At 40.0% G+C, this 18,249-nt stretch overlaps 1 protein-coding gene across 8 annotated transcripts in view; it reads right to left on the reverse strand.

The window, feature by feature from the left end:
* LOC112457462 (RNA-binding protein Musashi homolog Rbp6) overlaps positions 1–18,249 on the reverse strand; it is a 585,496-nt gene that overhangs the window by 184,936 nt on the left and 382,311 nt on the right. Inside the window, exon 1 of one of the 8 annotated variants that reach the window (XM_025020535.1) lies at positions 7,414–8,364. The exons of the other annotated variants lie outside the window; for them this stretch is intronic. The gene's annotated coding sequence lies outside the window, so the exon portion shown is untranslated. Of the gene's footprint in view, positions 1–7,413; positions 8,365–18,249 lie in introns of those variants that run through there. 8 annotated transcript variants of the gene reach the window in all.

Here is an 18,249-nt window from a genome sequence, read left to right on the forward strand (position 1 = left end):
GTATAAACGCATATATAAGCACACATAATTTCTCCGATAGATAATAAATATATTTTAATAATTTTTTGATTGTCATTTATAGAACGTTGATAATTATCTGTAAATAATTAAAATTTTAATTTTGCAAATTCTTATTGAAAAAGAATTAGCAATGAAAGTGGTAATGAAGTCCTTTCAAAATGTATACACATACATTCATTAATCTCCGTTTCTTTTGTGCTTCTATTCTCTCTGAAAATTTTCTAGACGATCGCGTATCTAAAGAAGCTCTCTCTCTCTCTCTCTCTCTCTCTCTCTCTCTCTCTCTCTCTCTCCCCCCCTCCCCACCTTCTCACTATTCCTCTCTTTCTCTCAAAGGAGTGGGGATGTAAAAGGACATAATCGCGCATCTAAGCCGTCCGAGCACGTAGAAATTCAATAGCGATCTAAACTCAATCGCCTCAGCCACGAGTTAGCACATTCATAGTAGTTTACCCTCCAGCTCCGCCCGCCAGTACTATCCCTGCGAAAGGGCTGAATAGGACGTAAAGGCGGCTATTGTGAGGCACCATTCAATCGCCGACAACAGAAACACCATTAGGGGCAATGTACGGTGCTGCCAATTAAAATGTAGAGCGACAGCCGGAACGACCTTGTCTTGATTCACGTCACTTTGGCTTGTTAAATGTCGATGGATCGAATCGCTTAATCAGCTGATAATAAGTATCATTACAAAAATATACTGCAAAACTACACGAGTCATTTAATTAACTTTTACCTTTTAATATTGGTAGTTAATTAAAAAAAAAACACTTTAATTGTGCTTAAAGCTTAATATTAAAATTTTCCAAGTAACAAAAAAATCATTAAAAGTTTACAGAATACGAATAATTCCATAAGAAAACAACTGTTTTCAAAAAATCGATAACCTTCGTATTTGAATATCTTGATTCGACTTCGGATATTATTATTTCTTTCCCTATCGTGCATTTGAAATCTTTATTTTCACGATAAGATCGTTCGAATCAAGTTTCCTCTCGATTTGTAAAATCATTATTATGTCTTCAAAGCCGTTCAAGTTTCAACGAGTTCTGGATACGGACGCGAACAAACGAAAATTACAATATGGACGACTGCAGCACAGTGGGACGCACCGACGCATAGCGAATCCGGTTGGCCGCGAACGGTTAAATCACCGTCGTAAACCGCAATTCGTGTATTATGCCAACGCGATTCAACAGTCGAATGAGGTTGGAGGTCTCTTATGCGGATCTTGGGTGTACCGCACGCGCGCCGGCAAGGGATTAATTAACGAATCGTGTACCATGCGCGGTCACGATGCGTGGCCGGACAATGTCTATGTTTGTCGAGACAGAAGCCTCAATTCTCGTCAGACTCGTCCCGGGAACATATCCCCGGCGTATAACGTATTATTCCTTTTCTCATTCGACTTCGTGTGTAACTCAATAATTTCCTCCCCGGCACAGTTCCTCGCAGAAGTGATCGATATTTTGAGAGCCAAGAGTCATAACAATAACTCAACTCTGCAATCTTCGCGCATGATTCATTAGGGCATAAGGCAGCCCAATTATTCTATAGTCCCTTCAATTTATCTTACTTCCTGACTGCGTCGTGTTAATTTCCTACGGCTTTAAAAGAAACTCCAACGTCATTAGTCGTAGTTACTCCAGCCCTATCAGATAAAGTTAGAGTGTTTGTGTCATATGTCTGCTATCAGCAGTAGACTATTAGCTATTAGTGTTCTTCAAAATAGTTTTATAATTGTAATAGATATAGTTTCTTTAAAGAGCAGCGTTAAGATATAAATGTAAATATCGATCGCAGCAATGTATCTACGTGCAAATCCATCTAATTGTAAGATTAACAAGACTGACTTATATCTCTATATTAAGAGTTAGAAAAGTACAAAGTTAGAAAAGTGGTAATACAATACAATAAAAGATACGTTAAAAATATATAGATCGAGTCATTATATGCAGATAATTTTCTGATAATTTTTTCAAAACATACATCAAGCTTGAAGAATAATTTATTGAATTGCTTTATTTCTCACTGTTTGTCAAAATCTCAAGAGAAACTTGAGAACCATAATTTTCCGAATTGCAATCAAGGCTAGTATGCAAAAGTGCATACTTTAGAGCAATGTGGGAAACGCTGTTGCAACAGTATTAATTAATAACGCGAATACGCTTACGTGCCTTATGTAAATATCGAGTATGTGCACAAGTGGAACCATTTCTGACGGGTGCACAAACGCAATCTGCAAAATAATTGCGAAAAGGTTATAGAGAGACAAAGATCGGGAGGCTAAAAAAGAGGGAAAATAATCGAGAGAAAAAAATATGCTACAGATTGCGCGAATGCAAAACGTGCGTCATGTGCTGCAGTTGCGTGAAAATATTCGCACGTACGAATGTATACATGTATGCAGAGTGATAAAATAATCTACTGTCATTATTGTATTTGACTTCTACCTCGCTCTATTCTCTCAGGTCCAAACCACTTCCGGGCTATGTACATCGTTAATAATTACCGTGAGATTCGCGTAACCGCGGAATGCATGCCGCAGCCATTCCCTACTAGCGTGGTGTTGTTAATTTCATTATTTATCTCATAATTCGCGGCGAGATGGATTTTTTACACACTCGATAGAAATAATTTAAGCAAGCGCATAATTAAAATTACATCACCGATGATCGAATTATTTTGTTTTGTACTTAATTAAGCTATGAATATTTGGGCAAAAATAACACGGTAAAATTCGGAGTTCGTCAATATGATACATAACTGTTATTATTATATTTTCTTATTTTCTTTTATACCTTAAGATATTGTTTTGAAAAATATAGATAATAACAGTGGAGATAAATTGCTGAAAAATTCAAATTCAAAGTTCGACATTTCTTTCTTTGAGACTGTTAATTAAACACGGCTGTAAACAAGTAAAGTGATATACTAATCATATGTTTAGATTACGTAAGAAACGTTGCTCTTTTCTCTTTTCTTTTTTATTTGCGTGTAGGTATCAAGACTAACTAAGAGTTATTTGCGGGCACGATGCTCAAAAGCGGACACGTGAATGTTAGGAACTCTTGTGTACATGTCGAAGAGATGAAAGTGGTCGGTTTGAGTGGATCGACGAGAGTCGCTCACCTTTACAACCCGTCTGTTTATTGGCGGTAGAAGGGGTGGTGGCCATGCATTCGTACGTCAAATTCTAAGAATCACAAGGACTGCTTCCGCCCTTCGAAGATTTAAAAGCATTCCAATATAAACAATCATATCTGATCCGTCGACTGCATAATTCTTTTTTATCGATAAGACATTTATTCTTCTTATTCTTTTATCGTAAATCTAGCTGTATCTGTGCTTCTCTCAATCTCGGAAAATCCAATCAGATCGCGAGAGATATATTTATAGTACCTGTAAACAGTGTTCTGTGATAATGTATTATTCAATACTGTGAAAAATTTGCAATTTCTCTGAAAATATCTGCTAAATCGATAAAACATATGAATACACGTGACAGTTTTTCTAAAGTTTTCTACCCTAGATTCCACAATGATTTCGTGTTTTTGCGTTTTATCACGCTTTTGTGAGTTTTTTTAAATATCTCCTGTAAGATTTCGTCCAATGCTTTTAATTGTCTTCATCTTTTTTTCCTCCATGCTTTATCTTTTCAAGAACCGGAGCGACCACCAAATCCGCTTACTTTCTTTGCCATTCGCGAAACGAGCAAACCGGGCTTTCCTTGGAAAACGAAGTCCGGCGTCGTCGGACGATATAAAGAGCGTATCGTCATAGTCGTCAGGCCGGAAACTTTGGCATTTTGCTTTATATCTTGGAGAAGAAAAAGGCTTCTACATCGTTTCCAGGAAAAGACGGAGAGTAATCAAGCCCTGTCGCCGAAGGGCGCATCGCTGTGGGGAGCTCAGCGGAAAAATGACCCTCCGCGTCCTAACGCGTCAAAATTTAAAGGGGCGCAGTTTAGGATTCCGTCCGCGTAATAACGCCTCGTTTCGTTATTGCCGCTTTAAATCCAAAATCTCTTCCACTCATTGACATCTGTCAAAGGATATTTTCGCGATAAATGTGATGGAAAGAGACACATTCTTGAAGACACTTCGTGCTCACTTGTTAAACTTCACTTGTTAAACTTTAATTAGTCGTGCGCCGCTAATTTAATACTATACAATATATTAATTTTCCCCAAGGCAAGCTATTTTTAGCATTGAAAGAAGTATCGACGAAAGAAACGTTTATTCGTGATTACAGACGGCGACGGTATATTATAATTCTCCAGAAATGTCGATAATTTATTGGAAAAAGCCGTGGCTGTAATCGTTGTTTGCGAAACATTACTGATTTTTACCATCTATTTGGGCGAAAAAGAGGAATTCGCGATTTTTATATTGGAAAATATTGATTTTCCTTTAGGGCAACGTCACAGCAACATAATAACTATGTTCTGAGGATATCTATGATTCGCCGGAAAATATTTATCTTTCTTACTCGCGGGTCTCATGAGTTGCAGATCCACGCTCGCGATATTAAAAAGATATTAAATGTCTCGGGTGGGACTGTAAAATCGTGCCCCACACACAGTCTGAAGTAGAGATTGTATTTCAGATAACGGTGAATTTTACAACGCGATGCGATATATAGGTCAGCGAAAGAGGAGGGTGTGAAGGTTCGTAGAGATAAGGGTGGATGGATCGTTCGTGTGACGATTATCTCGCGTGACAATGCGTTACCGCAATTTCCGTCTATGCGGCAGGAAGTTTTAAGAACTCTATTTAAATGTTTTGCAATGATCGAAAAGCGAAAAGTAGTATCGAGCGAAGATATTTACGTTTATATAAATCCCCATATACAACGTAATATAACAACAATGAGATGAAATTGAAAATAATTCGCTACCTGACTGTAAAACAAGTACAATTGTAGGCATTAATTTCCTTCTGAGATGAATTAAAGAAGCAAAATTAGTAAACTAACAGTAAAAAAAAGTATAAGTTTTTAATTGGCAATCCATTCCTCTTTTCGATTCCATTCTGCAATCATGATACTCATAAACCCTTGGTACAGCCAAACTGAATACAAAATGTTAAGGAAAAGCATGTAACAAGAAGCTTCGACGATTGTAAGAAGGAAGAAGAAGAAGAAGAAGAATATAAACAACAGCGAAAGTAAAGCGGAAATAATGAACATATCTCGTGATAGCTATTCATAAGCGTATATGTAATCGACATCGGATGATCATAAAGCGACGGTTCGAAACTAGAAAGGGCGAGAGAATCAATGCGGATAGCAAACGAGACGAAGAGATAGCGGGGATGAAAAAGAGATGGAGCGAGAGGCAAGTCCTGCTGGACGGCTGCCACAAGGCGCTTCGAAAGTAACGATCTCGTTATCGTTCCGCCTCGAGAAGCGAAGGACTTAAGATAATAAGTTTGTATGGGAGGGTGGAGAGTCCTTAATAAGAAACCGGAGCGCTTTCGCGCGCGAGAGGGAAATAGCGCTCGCTTACCTTGCCTCTCTCCACCGTCATCCGCGTCAGACCACTCAACTTATTAATTCCATTAATATTTCTTTCATGCGATTTGACGCACCGACGCGGCGAGATTATTAAAAGCGCGCGAAGGAGCCATAATACTCTTGGAAACTTTGTCTCTATTACCACGCGGTACTTGTTTAAAAAAATTAACCAATTCTTTCGAGTATATCGTTCGGAATGTAACGCAGTCAGGCAGGATTTATTCCTATTATCTCGCGATGTCGTTCTCAGAGATCATCTTCGAACGGAGAATTGGATAAATACTTTTTGATTGGAAATTTAGCTTCAATCATTTCACTTATACGACTTTATTCATGGAATATTCTTTATGGCATAATTATTTTCTGATTCTTATTTAAACTATCTCTTAATTGTCAAATAACAAGTTAATTTATATAGCTCAATCGTCTAATATAATTGTGATAAATAAAAAAGATTATATGTATTTTAAGTAAAATGAAGATAATACATAATGTGAGTAAATTTAATAGGTTTGCCTCTATAAAGAAGAATAATAATTGCTTTGGTATCCAGTGTAACTGCGATCCATTTGTAAATAAATCAGGTAAGCTATTAAATCCAACAAGCTCGAATAATATAAAGTCAAAAATTAAATTTATTTCAATATAGTTAAATATTTCAGGCTCGATATAAATGAAAATCAATATAAACCGAATTTTATTCGGCTCACTTTCAATGATTACATCGAATGAGTTATTTGAAGTAACAGATAAATATATAATAGCTACAATATTTTTGCAAAAAGAATTACTTGTATCAAATGTTAAAAAAGAAGTAGGCTCGTTTTCTATTTCTACTATTACTGAAATAAATAAATCAAAATAAAATATATAAATTATATTTCCTTCCTCGAAGCGATTTTAAAACGTAAAATTGGACAACGGGTGTGATTTTCGAATAACAAGATAGCGTTATATGTCACATTAATCTTGTACGTTTCAAAAAGTTAATAGCTGACCGCATTAAACTTCATTTGGTAACTGACAGCTGATGATGAATCTGAACGGAAACTGGTTCGTCGTCAACGTCGTCGTTTGCGAGAGTGAACCGTGCAAATTTACCTCGAATATCGTAGGCGCATTCGCGAGAGAGTAGGCGTCATCTACCTATGTAGACAGAACGGAAGCCAAGAAAAATTTCGAAAATAATAATAGACCTAAACGGGCGAATCGTACGAGACGAAGTTGTCTGCTGTCATCTCAGTGAAACATTTCGGTCACTGCACATTGTTGCGAGGAGTGCACGAGTAAGAGGAACTAGGATAGAAATAGAGAGAGAGAAAGAGAGAGAGAGAGAGAGAGAGAGAGAGAGAAAGAGAGAGAGAGAGAGCTAGAGAGAAAGAGAGAGAGCTAGAGAGATAGAGAGAGAGGGAGAGAAGGGGTTAAAGGAAGAGGTGGGAGGGGTGGCAGGGGGAATAGGGAGAGAGAGTGAGAGAGAGAGAGAGACAGAGAGGGAGAAAATATCCGACACCCCGGTTGGTTGGTCCGCCTCTGTCCGACGGATGACGTCCACGATCAAGCTCCACCCACACACATGCCCCCAGCCAACGCACACACACAAACACACACATGCTCATACACGCGTGCGTACTTACACCTACGCATACCGCACTCGTACACACGCACACACACATACACACACGCACACGATTTTGTGCTACCCGGTGCGTACGGTTGGAGCCGACACTCGCGCGACACATACACATGGGCGCGCGCGTGCGACATTCGCGGTACTCGTAAGCTCGCGAGGTCCTTCGGGATTCTCGATGGGGAAGCCTGGTTCGCGCACAGAGTTGGTGAGAGAATTCACCAAGAACAAGGCTGCACGCACCGTACCTTCTCGGGGGTGATGAGCGGCGTGATATACGTAGTGACCGCCGTCGTGTACACCTTGTGATGACCACCGAGGGGTTGAAAAAACTTGCAGGGTCACCCAGTACCACTAGCGAAATACCGAGTGCTGTGCGGCCGGCACGGTGTTTTTCCTCGGCGCGGCAGAGAAACCGGGACGAATGTGTCTCGATCGGAGCCGATCTGATCGACCGGCTGTTGCGAGCGGCGGGTTCGCGAGTTGTCGAGCACACACGCGCGTATACCAGTTGTTCGTACGAGGTCGATCGTCTAACACGAATACGACGAATTCACGACACTTTCCGTGGATCTTGCTGTATTCACTAAAAGTCAAGATTTATCTTGAAGGATCCGCCGCGCTATTTGCACGATGATACTTGTTTACAAAAAGTCAAGTTGACCTCAGACAGATGTAGACCATCGATCATGGAGGGATCTATTTTGGAGGATCCTTTCGACGGCTCTCTCACAACTTTTTCTCACACCGGATCTAGACGTGACTGGTGGATTCGCGCTGCGAGCGTGACACTTTTTTGCGAAGATGCGGAAGACACTTGAAATGATTCTCGGGCCTTCAGCGGGCGATGTTACGCGCGAACGTGACGGGACCACGGTAGTTGAGAGTACTAATCGGTTTCGCGTGTGCGCTTTCCCTCTTCTAACGAGTTTCCCTGGGTCGGCGCGCCTCCGTCTGACTGAAGTGGAACCGGTAACGTCGTATCAGACGATTCCTCGTATATCCTTCGCGTTATCACCGTCACTGGGAGGTTACGAGCGAGACGGAGCACTCAGGACAGACAAAGAGAAAGAGGGAGAGAGAGAGACAGAGAGAGAGAGAGAGAGGGAGAGAGATCGACTTGCGGAGCACACAGGCAGGTGGTCGTCGTCGCGCTCTTCCGTCACCGTACGTCGGGTTTCAATGCTGCACGCTGTGACGCCGAGAACAGAATGGGGCGATCGTAGAGGCCCGGGCAGTGAAGCCGTAGCGAGGGGAGGTGGAGAGGAGCCGCGCGGGTGGTGACGGCAGAGTAGGGTGCCGGATAGAGGGGCGAGTGGGTATTCCGGGAAGGGGCCCCTTCATCCCGCTCTTTCGCGTCCTCCGCCCTCGAGCGAGCGCTACCCCTCCGAGGCGCGCAGGCGCCCCCGGGGCGCTGCCACCGGCTCGAGGGGAAGTACGTTTCTAAAGGAAGACGAAGGAAGAGCTATCCTAAAGAGAAGGAGGGTAGAAGAGCGCGATAGAATGAAAAGGAAAGAGAGAGAGAGAGAGAGAGAGAGTGAGAGAGAGAGATAGAGAGAAAGAGAGAGAGAGAGAGGAGGGGGGATACAGGCTCTTCTCCTTCTCACTCGCTTCCTTCCTTCCTTCACCAGCAGCACACCCCAGCATCGACCGACGCGCCACGCTGCTCCGAGCCGCTTTCGTAGCCTCTCCTCCCGCGGCGTTTCCCTCCTCTTTCCCCGCAAAACCTTCTCGCCATGCCGACCCAACGGGAATACTTAATGCCAGGAGAGAGGCTGACTGCCTGACTGCCTATGCCAAGCCACGCTCGCTTGACGGCGGGATGGCAGCGAGGGAGATCAGCACACGGAAGTGAAGAGGTTCGCGCGAGCCGCCAGATGTTGCTTGTGAACCTTGCGGCTACTTGTTACGCGTCCGCGAGTTACTCCCAGCTGATGACAAGATCAGATCTCCTCGGTAGAATCGCGGACAAGTTGTACGAAATACCACACAGCGCCGTGAAATTTTTATTTGTCTACATTGAGTCATTGTCAAAGTCTATTCTTCTCTTCTACTTAATATATCATATATCGTCACGTATTGATTTCCATCAATTGACTGTATAGCTGGTAGATTTTATTTTTATCGTTGCTTACACTTAATTTGAAGCAAGAAGTTAGAGCAGTCAGAGATATTACGTACATAAGTTTAATTCAGATCTAGGGCAACACTTATTGAACTATTTAAAGCAAAACGACCTGACAACTGGCAAAGTCCGTTCTGTCTGATATTCTATCGACAGCTGCCAAGATAACGCAACAGCGATGACCCGCCACGCAAGTAGTTCGAACCCTCGCTCGGATCGGAACCGGAGTCCGGCCAATATTGACCACTACTACTGCCGTCGGATCCCGTAGCCAACTGTTTCCTCGGCCCTACTGCTTGGCTGGCAGGAAGCCAGGGGCCTTTCTCTCGCTCATCTACCGTCTCGGTGTGAACGTATCCTACGCTTAACGCGGAAGGAAGGGTCTAACCTAACCCAGAAAGATTTCATTGAGCCGCAACGTGACTTGGCTGGCCGCCAATATTATGGACTCTCTACGCGGACTGTCGCAATGACCGCCACTCGCGAGAGAAGCTGCCATAAGAATCGCCGTTTTTGGGAAATATCGTCACTCCGGAATGTGCCGTCGAAGCTTCTCGGATAAGGTCGAATGGTACCGCGGTTATCGAAGGGGATAGGCGACCATTTAGGGTCGTAAGAACCCGGGTCAAGCTTCCACGAAAGTACGTATATATCGATATCGGTATTACGTTTTTCCCTTATCACCGAAAGAGATAAGAAATTTGGTTTGTTTGTCCGCCGTTCGGTCTACGAGTTAGGGATGCCGGCGATAGCGCTATAGCGCAGAAGTGCAGGATTCCCAATAGACAGCGAGATGATGGCGCTTGCGAGAGGCGAGGCAAAAGGGAAGGCGAACGTTGCTTGCTCGCGTGCATTTGGCTTGCGTCCAAAGCGAAACGCTGAATGAACTTGGCGGGAAAACCGCATTGGCGCGTGTTTCCTTCTGTCGTACGACAGACGCGACTACAATGGCTGGCAATATCCTTGCACCGGCTGTGTAGAGACGTCTCTATGTCGGAAGATAACACTGACGATAACCTCGGAATTTATCGACTCTCTTATGATAGCAGATAAATTTGTATTATCCCGCCTGGGTATTTCTTACGGTAGCTTCTATTGAATAATTTCATACGTAAATAATTTATTCGACAGTTCTATATTCCAACTGCGTCATGCAGAAATGTTAGTTATATCGATGTCAATCATTGTTAACTGTAATTGCTCGCATTGCAGCTCTTTTTCCACATATATTGTATCTATATTAGAAAAATGCTTCGTTTTTTTTTTATCAAAGTGATGAAGTCCAAGTTCTAAAAAATATTATAAATTTCAATATAACGTATATATGTGTAAATCGATACAAATGCATCGATTTGAGGCAAATTTCCAAATCAGATTTATATTACCGAATAAATGCTGAATACGCGAAGGCCCGCTATTAAAAAAAAAAATAACAAATTAATTTCGAAATTTAAAACCAGAATGAATGGCGAGCCAACAAATGTCCATTAATCGTTTTCCATTCCGCATATGAAATCATTTCGGCTTCCATTATCATATCTTCGCGGTTACGTATTTATGATGTAATAACAGCGCGTTACCGCGGAAACGGTTAGCGGCGACCGAATGACGGATTATTCACTGGCCTCGAGAAATTTGGCTGGTCAATGCGATCCCGTAACCGCTTCGATGGTCCCACAATAATCATTACTCTAGAGGCCGTTGACTGGCGAGGATGACGTGTAATCATGATATTGGCACGTAACTGAGTTATCGCGCCACACGGGAAGGTCTGCCCTTTCCTTCGGGGATGTCCTTCAGTCAATGTATATTCCGCTCGGTGACCAGATCGACGAGAGGTTAACGTAATCGGATCGTACACATTGCGTAAATCTTGCTAAGTGAAACGCTTCTCCATCTTTGTGACGATACGAGGAAGCAGAGAACCAATTAAAATATTTGATTTGAAAAAAGCGCATCACGAACAACTTAAACGACGCATTTAAATAAAATGCTAATTTTATTATACTCTGTGTCTTAGAAATATCGACTAAGTTATAATAAGTTACACAAAACATATTCATTTAACAACTTTCTGCACTTTAATAAACTTATAATAGAAACAATTCGAACATGAAATTTTAAGAACCGTCTAAAAATATTCATTCCGAAATTTTGTAAGATTAAAATGTTTCCTGAATGTCCGTCGATGTTTCTCTAGCCATTCATGTCGTGAAAAAATAATTTTCCTTTCTTAATTTTACAAATATATTCAGAATTGTTAATTAGATGTTAATTAGATTATATTACGTGAAAACGTAGTTCCAATGATTTCATTTTAAACGCCGGATTCTCACAATATTCAAGATCGCAACATTGAAATTGGATGAATGAAAAAGTACCATTAACTCGGTCGCGGGATCGATGAGCGGATTCGTACCTCTGGAAACCTCGATACCGAAGGAAAGAGAACGCCGACGCAGCCTTCGATCCCTTTTAACTCGCCTTCCGCAATCAGTATTTGTTTCAGTGACAGTACAAGGGCAGCGTGTTTTCGTCGTCGGGCAGTAGCCGAGTTTCGGGAGGCCCGCATGCAAGATGCGCGCGCGGGGAAAGGGAATCAGGAAGAGGGAGGAAGAGACCGTTCGATTGCATCGTTCGACCGCAGTGGAAACTCTTCCACGACCCAGTTCGCCCTTTCCCGCATGACGTTGCTGGGATTTTTGGTCGCGATTCTCGAGCTCGATACTTATCCCCCGCAATATGGCTCATCCCGGGCGACCCGCCTCGCCTGTCTACCTCAAAACCACTTCCCAATATTCTTCCGAGTTGTCCGCTGTCTCCTGCCTCACTCCCGTAACCTGGCCAAACGAGAAGCTTGAAACTTTTTCTAAAATATTAGACATTCGACGTGCTCGAGAGGCGTGAGGACTGAGGACATCTCTCCCCTCCACTCTCATCTAGGTCTCCTTCTCGTTTCAGTCTTTCTTTTCGTTCAATACTCATTCATTCCAAACTCAGTTGTTCGCAATTCGTTCGAAAAGTTCTCCGAGGTCGGACGTTGGAAGAAAGGTAGAAGGAAGAAGGAAGAAAGCGAACGAGAGAGAAGAAACGCGAGCGGGTCGGATCAAGAAAGCCATGGGTGGATGGGCAAATAGCTCGAATCACGCGAGCCGTTGCCTCGTAATTAATAGGGCGCACGAAAACGAGCTATTGCGCCATCAGCGACCCTCAAGATCCTCCCAGTAGCTACACATCACCGAGAAGAGCTGTCCGCCGTAGAGAGTCTTGGAGTCTCAAGAGATAAGCCTTAATCGATATTGACAGTATTTTACGCGTCTGCCTTTTTCGCCGAGGCAATGATAAGATCGGCGGATATAAACTTGCTAGTTCATGCAATAGTAGATAGTGACAATCATTTCACAATCAAAATAGATTTAAACTGGAAATGAATAATCTGAAACTATCTAATTGATGAAAAGCAAAGATGCAAAATATCTGGTCGTAGAAAGTGAACAATAAAGAAAGAGAGAGAGAGAATTGAGTGTTTTAACATTCTTATTATACTTGTAAAAACATTATATATAAATATATGTGTATACGTTGTATTTCTAAAAACATTAAAAAATTAAATTTATATAAATTTTTTGCTTTTCGAAAAGAGTTGTGAATAAGATAATTAACATGTAATTAACAGAATACATTAGACAACTTATATTCAATGTAATTACAATGTTACATTCTTAATTCATAAAAATATTAAAAATAATTTCTTCTACATTTACATTTTTAATCTTTATAATAAAGAAAGTTTTTTGTTTTAATCCAAAATTGCTGGCATCATCGTAATAACTATACAATTATAATATTTATTCAATTGCAATGTTGTTTCAATTACATTATTTCCAAAATGTTCTCAAAAGTTTATTAATTTTTTAATATCTAATAATGGTATATTTTCGAGTATAATAAGCACTAGCTTACTGTTCGTCAAATATCATACCCAGCGACTTAGCGATGTAACATTTCGTCAAGATTTCATACCCTACAAAATTCACCCTGAGAATCGCTCTCCATCAGAATTTTATTCGCGCGTCTTTTCGTGCAAAAATTTATATCCAGTCGTAAGAACGCTTCGCGCTTCCCAAGCATTTATCTCATTCACTTCATGAAGATGGCGGGAAAGTGAGGACAAGGGCAAGAGGGAAAGAGACGCGCCGAGAAGAGTTGGTCGGAGTGCTTGGAGTAAATCAAAGGAAGGAAATGAATTTTTATCGAGGACAGAAGGCCTCGGATTTGCCTCGAAAAGCAACGCCAGCTTCTCTGCTCGACTGTGAAAACCGAGAATCTACTAAAATCTACGAGAAAAAATCGGCGAGAAACTGCGGCAAAACAATACGATGCTCCATACCGTCTTACTCTCGTCTTCAGAAAAGTACTCCAGGAAAAATTCACCAGCGCGATAAATTTACGAGATCCTTCTCCTTTTTCCCAGACCGCCCTTATTTCTCCTCCCAGTGGCCAGTTCTTCATCAAGTGATTAATGGCATTAATAAGAGAGAGTTACCATCGTCATACCGATTGCCAAGATGCAAGATTTCTTATCGATGAAAATCATGTTTAACGGTTTCAACGAAAGAAAGTATTTGGCGACTGTGTAAAACAATATTTTAACGTATAAAATTAACAGGTTTATATATTTCTTAATTTGAGAAATAATAAATATTAAAATTAATTAATTAACATAAATTTTCATGTGACCTATACTGTAAACATGTAATAATCATTTAGTTACGAAACTCTGTACGCTGTATCTCTTATAAATTTGTTACCCATAACTCCAATACCAATTCTGTAATTTGACACATTTATTAAAAGCATGTAATTTAATCGCCTCTACAATTTGCATAATATTGAATACATTTGAATAACGTGTAAACTTTTTCTTATAATAATAAGATATATTTGTGAATTTATCTCTCTGAAGCGTTAGTTTATTCATTCCTCTATCTTCCTGAAATTGTTTACAATTTCTCACCAATTACTCTTACTCGCTTTGTATAAAGTCTGTGGTTGGCGAAATCACACGCGATTCGACTCATTCGGATGTTGGAGAAGTAGCAAATGATTGTAGTTGGCAAACATGTGATTACTAGAACGCGTCGGATGCGAATGCATCTACGTGGCAGAGTTTCGCTCGCGTTTGCTTAAAGACAGGAGAGAAGGAAGAGGTGTCGCTGGTAACTCTGCGGAAATGTACACGCAGGTGTGTGCCCATAGTATCTCGGGGTTCTGTGAAGTTCTCGGTCGTTAATGACTCTCGGTCGTTAGATTGGTTTGCACGTAATATGCCCGCCGACGCAACGTTATATGCTCGATTAATCCACGATGTCATTTATCCGCATGATATTAAGACCGTGTCCATGAAAGAGAATTTTCCGAGAACGATTATTAATATGTGAACAATTCGTAAATTTTTCCTGCATTTTGTCGCACTATTCACGAAATATTTGTGCTGATTCTTTATTAAAAATAATCCTTACTTCTATCTTTGTACAGGTAAATCAAATAAGAATAACGTTTAAGTAAAAATATATAATAAAAAATTTATTCTATTGTAAAAAATAAAAAATATTAATATATAAGCAAATATTATACCTATATAATTCCATAGAAAATATCGTAGGCTATTATCAGTTCAGAATCATTAAATTTATTTTGTTATAACAAATCCAAATAGTATGACATATCTAGATTTTATTTTGATTGACTGGTTAATTCAAAATCCAAAATAAATAAATGAGATTAAATATTGCAATATGTTTGTATAATCATGAATCAATAAATATCTTATAAAACAATTTAAATGCAGTATTTATATATTATAATAGCCGTATTTCTCTTAATATTGTGTATTTATAGTATACTTTAAAAGCGTACTACAAACATAATTTTCATATTAATAACGACATATAACGAGAAATTTTAGAGAAACATGAAAAAAGAGAAATTTGGCTTTTAGATATTAGAATTCCATTTATCAAGACTGGCGTAATTCGATCTATGCCATTTGCAAAACACACAACAAATTTAAAAAAAATGGCATACAAAAATGTTACACTCGCACAGATATTTTTGCAAAGAGACGGCATTCCCTCTATCCGTATAAAGCTTTAAGAAGTGGATATTGCTCGTTTCGCACCTCTTATGACGTTGATCGTAAGAGGATTAGACTCGGATTTACGATTCTTTCGGCAAAAACGACAGAGGTACAAAATAGTGTAATCTTGGAACATTGTGAAACGTCAGTACAAACTGCAGTCTTTGTCATCCAAATCCACTCTACGCGCACATATTCGCATTTAACCAAACAACCGATTTTTCAAAATAAACTTTTCAGATTAACTATATTCTTTAAACACATAAATTCGTTTTTCTTATCTTGCATTCTAATTAAATTATTTAACACTAACAGAGTATATATTAATCATTAAAAATATCTTCTTTGCTTTATACTTTATACTTTATCTTTCAAATGACATTGCATATATCTACTAGCAATATGTATAGGTACTTTATATAAAATACATAGCTTTTATGATATGCAATACATTAGTAATTAAGAGTCTCCATCTATAAAAAAATTAATCGTACAATTCCTCGTAATAAATGTCATAAGATCAATAAGTATCATTCAATAATTCGTCCCATATTACTAACGTAAATTGTTTTCCGCTGGAAAGCTATCGAAACATGATTTCACGCACGCTCAACTGTTCCCGCAAGTCGAGAGTGAAACTCTATCGTGGATGGAAACACGATTGTTCAGACGCACCTTGTATTTTGATGCGTCAACGATCCAGAGAGGGAAGTAATGCGCGCGACGAAATCCCCCACGTTCATTACAACGGTATCGACTCTATTTCACGCTCATCAGCCGCGCGGGCGAGCGTCTAGAAAACTTCGGGACGAAGAGGAAATCTTGTCTCTGTTCTTCCCGGTTGCTCTCATCTCCGGTTTTGACGTCGACTATGGTCCCGAGCTCTCAAGGACCTCTCCGCGTGACACAAAGAGAAGAGACCGTGAACACTAGGGAACGCGCTTAAGAGGGGGTGCAATAAGAACAGAAAGTCTAGCGAGAGAATGAGAGGGGAGGGACAACGTGACAACACATGCGGAGGAAGCATCGCGGTGGCGACTTTTCGTAAAGCATAATAAAACTGTCTGGTAATCTTAGAAGCGCCGCACACCGCGACCGGTCTCAAGATAGTATTCGGTCGGGTTAAATGTCTCGAAATGGATATTCCTGTTTTCCTCTCTGCGAATAGACGTGGCCGACAACATGCGCGTGTTACCATTTCAGGTATTACACCATATCCGTGCCCGTAGCTGAAACCCCAATGAGAATTCCGTGCCCTGTCTAAAGCGCTCACCTTTAGTCAAATTGTATATAAGTGGTTTCCCCATTCGAAAAGGTCAGAAACTCCGAGTAGGTTAAAATTTTTTTTTCAATCTCCGAGAAATAAAGAACAATAATATGTCTTCACCTAGTATCAATTTTACAAATAAAGTTCGTCGGGAATTTTATGAAATGCGTTATTAGTACTTTTAAAAACAATTGTTAACAAATTGTTATGATGATTGTCTACTGTGAAACTTACGCGATTGCGACAAATTGAATTTTGTATTTAGACGTATAATGTAAAATTTAAATTATAATAATATACGCGCTTATATTGGGACAACATTAATAAAATATTAATTATCATGTTGGTATCAATATAATATTTCTGTGCCATTATGTCCAAGGCAGAGAACACCTCGCTTGCACTACTTACGTCAGTGCGCAAATAAACGCTTCTATTTTCGGGATTAAAGATTTCGCTGACGTTGTTATTTTTGTTTCAGGATATCGCTAACTGTCACCGGAGGAGAAGCGCACTCAGAAAGGTGCGGAGGAAGAGAAGACTGTCACGAAAAAGCTCGTGAGACATTAGTTCGTATTCTTAGCTCCATTTAACAGTATTTTCAACGTCATATGCAGTCGTTCAAATCTGTTATTAAAAATCACATTCACACAATCTCTCAATTGATATTAAATTCGCGCTGACGATATGAAAAATTATATACATATAGCGTATAATGTATAAATGATAATTATAATACCGATATTAATACTAAAATATAAATATCAAAAATTTTTAATTGCGATCTCAATTACGTTATGATTTTCATGCAATTATATATTCTTTTCATATACCTATTTCTTAGACTGCTGACATATCTAAAGCATGATGACAGCAATTTCTTCATCTTCGCAGAAGCTCATCCATGCAAAGCTCAAATTCAAACGTAAAAATGTCTGACCTGAGCTGACGATATTTTTCAGTTGATATCGGTTTCCGTGATATTGACTGATTTCCCAACCTATCACGCACATTTCTGGGTGATAATTTTTAGATCAAACGTGTCGAATCGGAATTCTCGATCGACACGCCGAAATCGACGTCTGTAATTAAGAGCTCCTCGAAATGCAACTTCGCGATCGGCAATGAGCGAGATAAACAGGAGCGAGACGGTCGCTTTAATTTCGAATTTCTCCTTGCTGCTTTCACACGGGAGACTCACCGATTAAATGTGCGATACGAGCCACCGTCAACAGAAAACGCCTCTTCGATTCTTACCTGCAACAAAAAGGCAACGAGCATTTTAATCAAACTGTCGTCGAGCGAGATAAGAATAGGGCGCGTCTTGCGTTGGCATTTAGAAAGCGATTTCTTTCATTCTGTCTCGTCCTTCGAGCCTCTCCCTTGTTTTTCATGGTCCAATGATGAATCTTATAAATAAAACGGGTAAAAAATAATTCTATTTAAAAAGTACTCCTGTTATGTCTTGCAATAAGTAAAATGTCTTTTTTTTTCTTTCGTTCTCTTTTAAAACTATTTTATAAATCTCTACTTTATAAATCTTTCTCAAACAA

Source organism: Temnothorax curvispinosus, unplaced genomic scaffold (assembly GCF_003070985.1).
Source record: "Temnothorax curvispinosus isolate PA1 unplaced genomic scaffold, ASM307098v1 QBEX01007781.1, whole genome shotgun sequence".
Classification (NCBI taxonomy): Eukaryota; Metazoa; Arthropoda; class Insecta; order Hymenoptera; family Formicidae; genus Temnothorax; species Temnothorax curvispinosus.